This window comes from Felis catus, chromosome B3 (genome assembly GCF_018350175.1).
Source record: "Felis catus isolate Fca126 chromosome B3, F.catus_Fca126_mat1.0, whole genome shotgun sequence".
Lineage (NCBI taxonomy): Eukaryota > Metazoa > Chordata > Mammalia > Carnivora > Felidae > Felis > Felis catus.
This window is the reverse complement of record NC_058373.1, coordinates 131,607,143-131,617,014: the sequence shown is the minus strand read 5'-3', so window position 1 is coordinate 131,617,014 and position 9,872 is coordinate 131,607,143. Positions and strand designations below refer to the sequence as shown.

At 45.5% G+C, this 9,872-nt stretch overlaps 1 protein-coding gene across 3 annotated transcripts in view; it reads right to left on the bottom strand.

Moving 5' to 3' along the window:
* Nucleotides 1-3,449: 3,449 nt before the first annotated feature.
* Nucleotides 3,450-9,872, bottom strand: part of GPR65 (G protein-coupled receptor 65) — a 133,074-nt gene continuing 126,651 nt past the window's right edge. For all 3 annotated transcript variants that reach the window (XR_002743220.2, XR_002743221.2, XR_002743223.2), the window contains 2 exons: nucleotides 7,919-8,059; nucleotides 3,450-5,014 (listed from right to left, as the gene is read on the bottom strand). The gene's annotated coding sequence lies outside the window, so the exon portion shown is untranslated. The remainder of the gene's footprint in view (nucleotides 5,015-7,918; nucleotides 8,060-9,872) is intronic.

The following is a 9,872-nucleotide window of genomic DNA, read 5'->3' as shown; positions in this document are numbered from 1 at the left end:
AGACCGTCCTGAGTCTCTGAGAGTGACTCTCTCATGCAGTGCTCATCATTTCCCTCTTGAGCTGCTGGGCTGTGTGAGTGCTCTGGGCTGCTGCCAATAATCGGACTGGCAGGCAGGCCATGGAAGATGCCAGAAGGTCCCGGGCTACTGGCGCTTCACTGTGCACATCCAAGAGAAGGTCCTGGGTGGTGCTTGTGCCAAAGGCACTGAAAACATCGCCATCAAGCCTGCTGCAGTCCACACTGCCTTGAGTAACTAGTGGGTATATACTGGCAGGGCCCGGGGGGTGCATACGTTCATTCTTTTACGTTATGGTGACTATCCTTCTCTGGTCAGTTTTCACTTCCTTTTCAGAGGCTGGACCTTGCAAGAACATGGGGGAGGAGGATGCCCACCCTCCTCTAGGACTCGGAGAAGGGGTGTGCAGAGCAAACGTCTTCCCAGTGCTCCTACTGGGAGGGCAGGGGAAGGAACGAAACAGTGGGGCCGAAGCACAGCCCTAGTCAGAGATTCCTGCGGTTTTCCCCAACCACACTCAGAGCTGGAGAGCTGCCCGTGGAGGGGTAGAGACTGTGGAAGGCACTTATTCCAACCTTCTGCACAGGGCCTAGATCCTCTTCACAGTAATCCTGAGAGATAGCCTTCCAGCTGCCACCTGCGCATCTCCAGCGTGAGTGGGGAGGGGTCCAGAATGCGGCCCAACATGCCTGTTGTGGCACCCACACTTGGGTGTCAGGCCCTCCCCGGTTTACTTGAAACAGACATTGCTGTCTCCCAACACGCTTGAGTTCCTAGGAATAGATTGCAGGGACAGCCGCATGCCTCCCAACGTCCCCAGCTAACTCAGGCCATCTCTGGGAGTTGACACTTTCTTTTCGTAGCGCTATTTATTGCCAGGCTTCCAGCACACAGGAGCTGGCATGCCATTAAAGTGACAAAGGGGAATAAGAAACAGGTGAGGGTCCTAGGAGAAAAAGGCACAGAATATGCACCTACTAAGAGGCCGGAGGGAGGGATTAACTAACAAGAGTGGCTTCAAACTTTGTTTTCCATCTTCTTTTCCATCTGGAGTTCAAGTGTGGAGAGAAGATGATCATTCACTCATCCCTTCACCCAACATTTATTGAATGCCTACTGTGTGCAGGGCAAAGGCGGGGATCCGGTGATGGATCTGCCCAGGAGACCTCACCATCTTGTCAAGGGTGAAATCCATGATGTCGATAAATGTCATAGATAGATAGAATGTGATCAGTGCAATGACAGAGGTGTGCCCCTGGAAAGGGGTCCCAGCTGCCACGTAGTGGAGGAGATGAGCAGGCAGGGGTCCAGGCAGGCAGGCTTCAGGAAGAGGCCAAGTAGCAGTTGGCCTGGGGAGGGGCATAGGTGAGGGTTCTAAACAGAGCAGAATTGTCAGCAAAAGCGCAGAGATGTACAGGTTGGGACGAGCCTTGTGGGTGCTGTTATAATGGAGAGACTGGGGCGCCTGGGTGGCTCAGTCCGCTAAGCATCAACTTCGGCTCAGGACATGATCTCAGAGTTCGTGGGTTTGAGCCCTGTGACAGGCTCTGTGATGACAGCTCAGAGCCCAGAGCCTGCTTTGGATTCTGTGTCTCCCTCTCTCTCTGCCTCTGCTTGTGCTTTATCTCTCTGTCAAAAATAAATAAACATATATATATATATATATATATATATATATATATATATTTTAAAGAATGGAGAGACCAAGATGGCGGTGTGGAGGGAGGCAGGCTGTGACGGCCTCAAATACCACGTGGAGGACCTTGGACTTTATCCTCCAGGCTGTGGGAGAGTACTGAGGGTCTGTGAGGAAGGGGTAGGCCTCAGAGGAGGGTTCAATGACCACTTTGTCAAGGAACATGAACCCACATGAGGGACTAGCGCAGTGGACCTATAGAATGCATCCAATGCTTTCAGGTAGGAAAAGCAAGCGTTCACACATCTGCCCATCTGGTTAAAGGGACTTCTTCGCTTTGGTAGGAAATAGCAGCAGCGAGACCCAACCCACGTTATTTAGAACTTTGATTCAGTGTCTTCTTTCTCAGAAACGAATTCAACACCATTTTGTTTTTGTTTTTATTTTTTTTGTTTTGTTTTTGTTTTTGCTTTTTTTGTTTTTTGTTTTGTTTTGTTTCAGCTGTGGACTTGAGACTGGAGCTGCTGTCCCTTTCAGTTATTTGATCTGTATCTGCATATATTCCCTGCCCCCCTCACCCCTTCACTTCCTCCCTCCCTCCTGATGAAGATTTTTGGGGTGATAGTGGGGTTCGTGGGGTCCAGAGCCAACGGCAGAGAAAGAATTCTTGAAGACGTCTTTGGTGCAAAAAGGTGATTTTATTGAAGTCACAGGGACAGGACCCGTGGACAGAGAGCTGCCCTGGGACCCTGAGAAGAGACTGGTTATATACCATGGACATGGGGGAGGGAAAGGCCGGGGGAAGTTTCTAGTGAGACTTTCATATGCTACAGAAGACTCGGGAGGCTACCTGAGGCCTAGCTATTGTCAAGCTATGGTTGTTTTTCCCTCTAGCGAAACATTAGCATTAAGACAGCAGGGAGTTTCTGGAGAAAGGTTTTACTCTGCCTGCCTCAAGTATTTGTCCATGGGCTGTGTGCAAGTTATAAGGAAATTTAATTCTATCTGCCTTTTCCTTCTTGCCTTTGTTCCTCACGTCACTGTGAGGGGATGATGGAAACTTGGGTCCTGCAGGTCGAGGATCTCTATCAGTTAACCCTTTGTTTCCCCCCTTTCCTTTGTTTCTGGGCAGCCGGAAGTGCCTGAGGAATAGCACACATATCCCACCGGGTTGGGGGCGGGGGGGGGGGGGGGGATGTTTGTGGCCTGTCAGCTTGCCTTATCCCTTCCTTCACTTCTACCTTGCCACTGTCCTTTCTTCCTGCCTCCCTCTCTCCATTCTTCCCTGTTTCCCTTCCCACTTCCCCCTTCCCTCCCTCTCCCCACCCCCACCTCCTTTCCTTCCACATTAACTGCCCATTAATAAATGCAGGCAAAAACGCAATAGTAATTCTTCCTACTATGGCCTGTGTGCCTTCTAGTAAAGGCCTGTGCCTTTTCCTGAAGTTTCCTGAAATCATTCATCCTTAGATGAGGCCAGCTAGGCTGAACTCCTTTGTTAGTAAAAACAGAAGAGAGTAAAGAATGGAAATAAGCCTCAAGCTGGGAATTAGCCCTCCTCCTCATAGAATTAGGTTATGGAGGGCCCCAATATGGGGGAAATGCGGATCAGAGTTTTGTGGTATAAGCCATCAATCAAGTAGGTAATCAAGAGGCAGACTCTCAATCTTGGCTCTTCTCTCAACACAGTGTCTACTGCCATCAATTAACAGGTTGGTCTTTCTTGGAGACAACATTGGTTTGGTTAGCAATACAGGGACCTCCCCCGCCCCCCCACCCCCACCCCGTCCCCCACCGCCCCGGCTGGCTGCCGTGCTGGAACAGTGAGGCTGCTCCCCAAGGTCCAACTTTCCCTTCTACTTCTAACCTCAACTTGCAATTTTACACCTGTCTGTTTGCCAGGCCCAAGAATGGGGTCGTCATAGGAATTTGCCAGCCACAACAGATCTTAAAAAGCAGAGTCTCATTATGTCAGAGCTAGAAAGGGCCTTAGAGATGAGCTTCGCATTCATTCAGGATATTTTTAGGAAACACCTGTTTGCCAGGCTTTGCTTTAACTTCTGGCCCTGGCACTCAGGGGAATAAAGAATAGGGCACACTGTTCTCTGGATTTCCCTTTTTGTCTTGGCCACTAGAGACATTCTGAACCTCTTCTCCATTGAACTGAGCCCACTAAATTTTTCAGAAATTCCACTAAATTTTCGGGTCTTTCAGTTATCTACTTGAGACAGGTCTTCTGCTCATTTAAAATTGTTTCATTTGTGTCTGTATGTAGGTTTTCCAATTGTCTTATTCTCCTTCCCTCTGTCCTTCCATCCCTTCCTTCCTTCCTTCTTTCCTTCCTTCCTTCCTTCTTACCTTCCCTCCTTCCCCTACTATTCATTACCTACTATGTGCCAGGCTTGGCTGGGGCACTGAGATAAATTAAGTGGCTTATAATCAAGTAGGAGATAAATAAAAAAAGAGGAGTGACTATGGAAAAAGAGTCAGGTGTTCATTGGAACGTGAAAGCAAAGTCTAAAGCCCCTCCCCCACAAGACTCCTCCCCCCAGATTGCAGTGGCACTTTGACTTCATGAAAGTTCCATTCAGTTAAACTGTCCTTTGGCCTGTCAAAGCCTCTCAACACTTGCATCCCTTCAGAGACACAGCACTGGTTTCTCTCCGTGTGTGTCTGAAGGCACTTTAAAACCCGAGGCTAAGATCTATTTTCTCCAATGTTCATCATTTCCCCCCTTCTCCATGTAGTTTTTATGAGGCTTGCTCCACTCTTCAGTATGAATTTCACATTGACTTGGGGTCAGAAGTTTTCTAGGGGAACAGAAAAGGAACGGAAAGGGAACAGGTAGCCCTTTCTGTAATACAAGCGTGAGGAGAAAGTTACTTTGAGGAATTGGCACAAAGGTGGATTTCCCAGCCAATTTGTGGCTGAACATGGCCTGGAGGGATACAAGGACCCATGTAGATCATCCAAATCTTGAGGTCTAGTTATAGGCAAAAAAATAGTAGGACGTCAATCTAGTGTTCTTTAGGTAAATATTTTTTTGATCTACTTCTGTACTGCAGAGGTGTTTACTGAATAGCTAACTGAGGCTAAATTTAGAAGTCAGATTTTAGTAGTTGGACTAACCTCATGCTTTTGATGTGATTGGTCAGAATCATTTTCAAGAGAGTACCGCTATCCTTAGTTTTCAACAGCCCCAAAAGAAGGTCACCTTGAAGAAGTGGTTTTCAATGGTCATTCCCTCAGAGACCATGCTCTCAGCCCACCCTCAAACCATGCACATACCTCATATACCCACAAAGCGTCTCTGACCCGTCCAATGTAGCTCTTGCTGGTTTTCACAATCCATTTCCAAAGCTAAGCAAAACAAAGAGATCACTCTCTTGGCTGATAGGAAATAGTAGTACTACGTTTAGAGAAAAAGCCAAGGAAATAAATATATGGATTTCTTACTCCATCTTCCCCTACTACTCCCACAAGAACTCAATCAAATTCTAGAAATTGTTAAAATTTTTAAAAGTCAACGATGAGGTGAAAGGTAGTGACCAAGATTAAGCCTTAAGAAAATACATCCAAGAGCCCAGAAAGTATCTGTTGTGAGTGCTGAATGCCCAGAGTGCCAAGACCCAAAGCAAGAGTGGAGGGTACAAAATGCCCTCATTGCCATAAGTGGTGGGGGAGGGAAGGTGAGGGAAGAGGAAAGACAGTCAAAAGTCACCAAACAGGGGCACAAAGAATCTCCCTATTTAGATTTCCCTCAAAATTCAATAAAGTAATAAAAAGTCACAAATGAGATTTAACACGTACCTTTAAAGACCCCCACAAACAGCAGTGGGAAGGGAAATACTATGAATCCACATGACTATTAGGTTTTATGGAGAACAGGAGATTGGGAGATGGGAAGGCATTGGGCAATATTCTACCAAGCTTCTGAGTTAGATTTTGTGACATTTTTTCCTAATCATATTCATAATCAGAAGTTGGTCAGATCTCTCCTTTTCCCTTCTTTCCACCTTGCCATTTCTCTTCTCTACTTGCGTTTATTTCTCTCATGACTTAGGGACAAGGTCTTTGGAGTGAGCTGGTTTGGGCTTCAGTCTTGACTTTGGCACTTACTAGCTTTGTGACCTTAGGCAAATTAATCTTGTTTGGCATGTATTTCCTCTTCTGGAAAACAGGAATGATAATCCTTGTCTCACAAGATTATTGTGAGCTTAAATGGAGCTATTATATGCAAATCCTTCATACTTGTTGGCACCTGTAGGCACTCAATAAATATAGGTTTTCTTCCTAGAAGAATGGCTTATTTCCAAAGCTAAGCCTTGTACTTGTGCCCTCAACAATCCTGTTCTTTCCTGATTTTCCCGTTCTTTCCTCCTCTCTTACATCTTCAACCTTCCTAACTTCTTGAGACTTAGTGGTTCCCTCCTTGTGACTTGGAAGTTGTGGGAAAGGATCAGTCAGGCAATGAAATACCTGTGCATTCTTTAGAAAACTTGGATCCAGAGATGGCTAGAAATGGATTGGTTGCTCTGGGTCCATTTGTCCATCCATGAGATAAGGCCATGAGAATGGGTAAGAGCCTTCTACCCAAGCATGAGGAGCAAGAAGACTAGAACCTTAAGTCACACCAAAGGAAGAAGCAAAATCAGCAGGAGTTAGTAAAGTAGGGGTAGGGGGAGAGACGCAGAAACCAGAGCTAGGGCTAGAACAGGGTGGGAGATTTTTGAGAAAGAAGTAGTAAATAAAGCATTCGTGTAAGGTCTGAAAAGTGTCCACTGAGCCTGGGCTTGTCATTTAGGAGGCGACCTGTAACCTTTGCCAGAACATTTTCAGTGGTAGAGGAGAGAGGGGCTTGGTTGCAGTGAGCTAAAAGGGGCAGTTAAAGGGGTAAGCAGAGGCGATTTCTTTGGCAAACTTGGTGGAGAAGATGAAGCAGTTGCATGGGAAGGTGGAAGACCAGTGGGAACTTTGCTTTTTCCACAAGTGTGGATAGCAGCACTGGGCACAGTTTAAAGCTGTACAGAGGGTACCTGTTGAGAGAGTTTGAGAATACCAGGAGAGAGAGAGCTCTGGGGAGAGGCAGGGTCTCGGGTCAGAAAGAGGGGAGAGAGGCTGGATGTGGAGAGCTTTGGTGGTGGGCTAGCCTCAAACATGAGGATAGATTACATTCCTTGAAGGAAATGGAGTGAGGGTGGATGCGGATTTGGATACATTCATAGGTGTAAGGAATCTTGCTGACCCTTTTGAGGGCTTTACTTTCCTTCTCTGAAGTAGGAAGACAGAATGCCTGCTGAGGGCAGGAAGCTGGGGATGTGATGGGGATTTGGTAAAAGTGATGAGGGTTTGGAATAGCTGTGGTGGGATATGAAAAGGTTGCCTGGGACACTGAGATCCCAAGAGAAGCTGCAGATCCTGGATGGTGACTTTCTCAAGCAGTGCTCAACAGCACAGGGGTAGGAAGCAAAGAGGGGGAGAATGTTTGGACTGGTCCAAGGTTGGATATAGGACAGTGGTGGGGCTGGAAGATAAGAAGGGGCTAGGGCATTGAGGATGTCAGGAGGGGTTGGGAAGGATTCACTGTGAATCTCACTATGAGTCTTTCCAGAATAGGAAGAAAAGCCACCGAGAGAGGTGTGGCTGGGAGGGAAGAAGAGGAGTACAGGGTCAATGAGACTGAAGAGCTGGTATAGGCCAGGGAAGAATTAAGAGTTGGATGGACAGTGGGAGATGGCGGCCAGAACTTGGGATTTAACATTTCAAACATTTCAAACATTTTAGGGGTTGGCAAGGCCCACACAGAGGGTCTGGCTGTTGGAGGGATAGAGTTCAGGCTTTTCCAGCATACCTTTATTAAGCTTGCTTATTGTTCAAGCCAGTACCATAACCACACTTGTCTGCACCTTAATGGAGAAATACACTTGTCCAAGAAATCTTTGGTAGTGGGGGGCAAGGGCGTTCAAAACACTTTCCTTTCCCCCTTGCATTTAGGGATTCTGAGTATGAGTCCCTTTGTCTTTCTCTCTTCTCTTCCTTTTATAACACTGAGTAACTTTTAAAAAAGGTCACCCTGACAATTACAGGAAGTTTACAGACTTTTCATATGTGAGGATATTTTCCTTTATCTTAATTCTTAGGTTCTTGTCCAGCTGGACAGGTCCAAGATTTTGCTTCTGGCTATGGTTGTCTGGGACAACAGGAAGAATATCCTTCAAGGGCAAGCACAATCTTTCACGTAGGTGACAGAAGTTGGCTTCTTACCTGTCATAGAGTTGTTGTTGTGTGGTTTGACCCCCATCCTGTCGCTGGGACTGTGATTCGTTGCTGGATTCTCAGGTTCTGCACTTTTTTCAGGAATCTGCTGGATTTTTACAGGAATCTGCTGTTTCCTGTAAGCAGTCACTGCAGAGGAAGTATATGTTTTTGCTAAAATTTCCCCTCTTGGCCGTTTGCTCTTTCCCCAAAGCTTGCAAATTGAGAAGGCAGAGGAATTGTAAATGAGTTCTGAATTTGGGCCAAGTGGAATCCAAATCCAGACACCATGGAGCTTCTGTGATTCTTCCATAAATAACTTTCCCTTTCTGGTATGGTAGAATGTTCCCTCAACTGGAAGGACAAGTCATGTGGGCCTCAGTGTCCACTGTGGTCTGAGAGTGTGGGGTATGATCTCTTGTAACCTTGATGAGCTATGGTGTAGGGGTATCTGAGCATACCTGTATACTTTTATCCATTTTATTTAAGTAGATATTACAAAGGAATGGGCATCTTTGATAGGTTCAAGAGTAGGTGCAAATACTTCATTAGAAAGGAAGTAAATGTATCCTCCCTAGGCATCCTTAATTCATGTATGTCCTGTAATCATATAACACTAGAAATTAGGAACAAAGGAGTCTTGTTACTGTGACCTGTTGAATGAATCTGCCCTGTGGTTTATAATTGCATTTTTAGTGTTGAATGCAGAGAGAGTCTAGCTACTGGTTTCCTAATGCCTTCAGCAGGCATTAATCAACTACAGAGGCATTGGCAATATAATCTTCTTTTCTCCTCCTGAAAACCCTCTTTTTCCCAACATTTTGGATTCCAAGAGAAAGTAGTTTGAAAAAATCAATGGCTCTGTTTTAGTTTTGTTCTGGTTCTGTTTCTGGAGTGGTTTTGGTACCTGTTTTTCTTTTGGTTTCAATATGGTGAGAATATGGAATCTAATTTTTTTTTTTTTTTTTTAGCCCTTTTAGCTTCTGGAAGGACCTGGGATATGCCCTCTACTATATGTCACTTCCTGTCTCTCTTGTGCTCTCTTCCCTTTTCCTTCCACATTTTGCTGAATATTCCAGGCATGAAAGTACTGGAATTCCTTCATAATATACCCTGGTCAGGGGTGAGCTCTTTACCACCACGTTAAATTTTGCTTACGTTGGACCAGCATCAGGCAAAATTGATTTTAGTGAGTTTTTTCAATCAATAGGACCCAGAAGATGTCAAGGCCAGAACGGTCAAGGTTCTTGCTATCCAAAATATAGACCATGGTCCAGTCACGTCGTGGACATTGTGTAGGAGTTCCTTAGAAATCCCAAATCCTAACCCCAGCCCAGACCTAAGAATATGCATTTTATGAATATATACTCAGGTGATTCATACACATGTTAAAGCACAGAAAGTGCTGACTGAGATGGCATGTTAGAAACCCATTGGCCCAGATAGCATTTTTTTTCTTTCACCCTGTCTGATTCATGACTGCCAGAGTTAGTCTGCTTCAGAGGCTGTTGGTCTTTGATTTTTGTTTTGTTTTTTAGTTCAGAGAGGGAGAGAAATGGGGACCATTGGAAATCTGTTGAAGGACAACAGAAAGCCCTCTTGGAGGTACTGGAATTATGGGAATTTGTCCCATCTGCTTGGTGTCCCAGTCTGCCATCTTGCTGCCAATCTCTTGTGAAGTGCTTGGATGTCACTCCATTCTGAGAAAAGAAAAACATGTAGGTAGAAAAAATATATGACAGCTCTGGCTTCCATCCTAAGATTTATAGATGCCAAATGCAGCCTAAGAATGGTAATTACCAATGGGCTTTCAGGATATGAAGGAGAAACCTGTTTCGATAACTCTTATTAATTACATATTAGCACATTCATTTTGGACAGCAGTGTGGGGAAACTATTAAGAGAAATAACATTAGTGTGTTTTGTGGCATTCTGGCTATAGGCAGGACGTTATCTGTCTGTG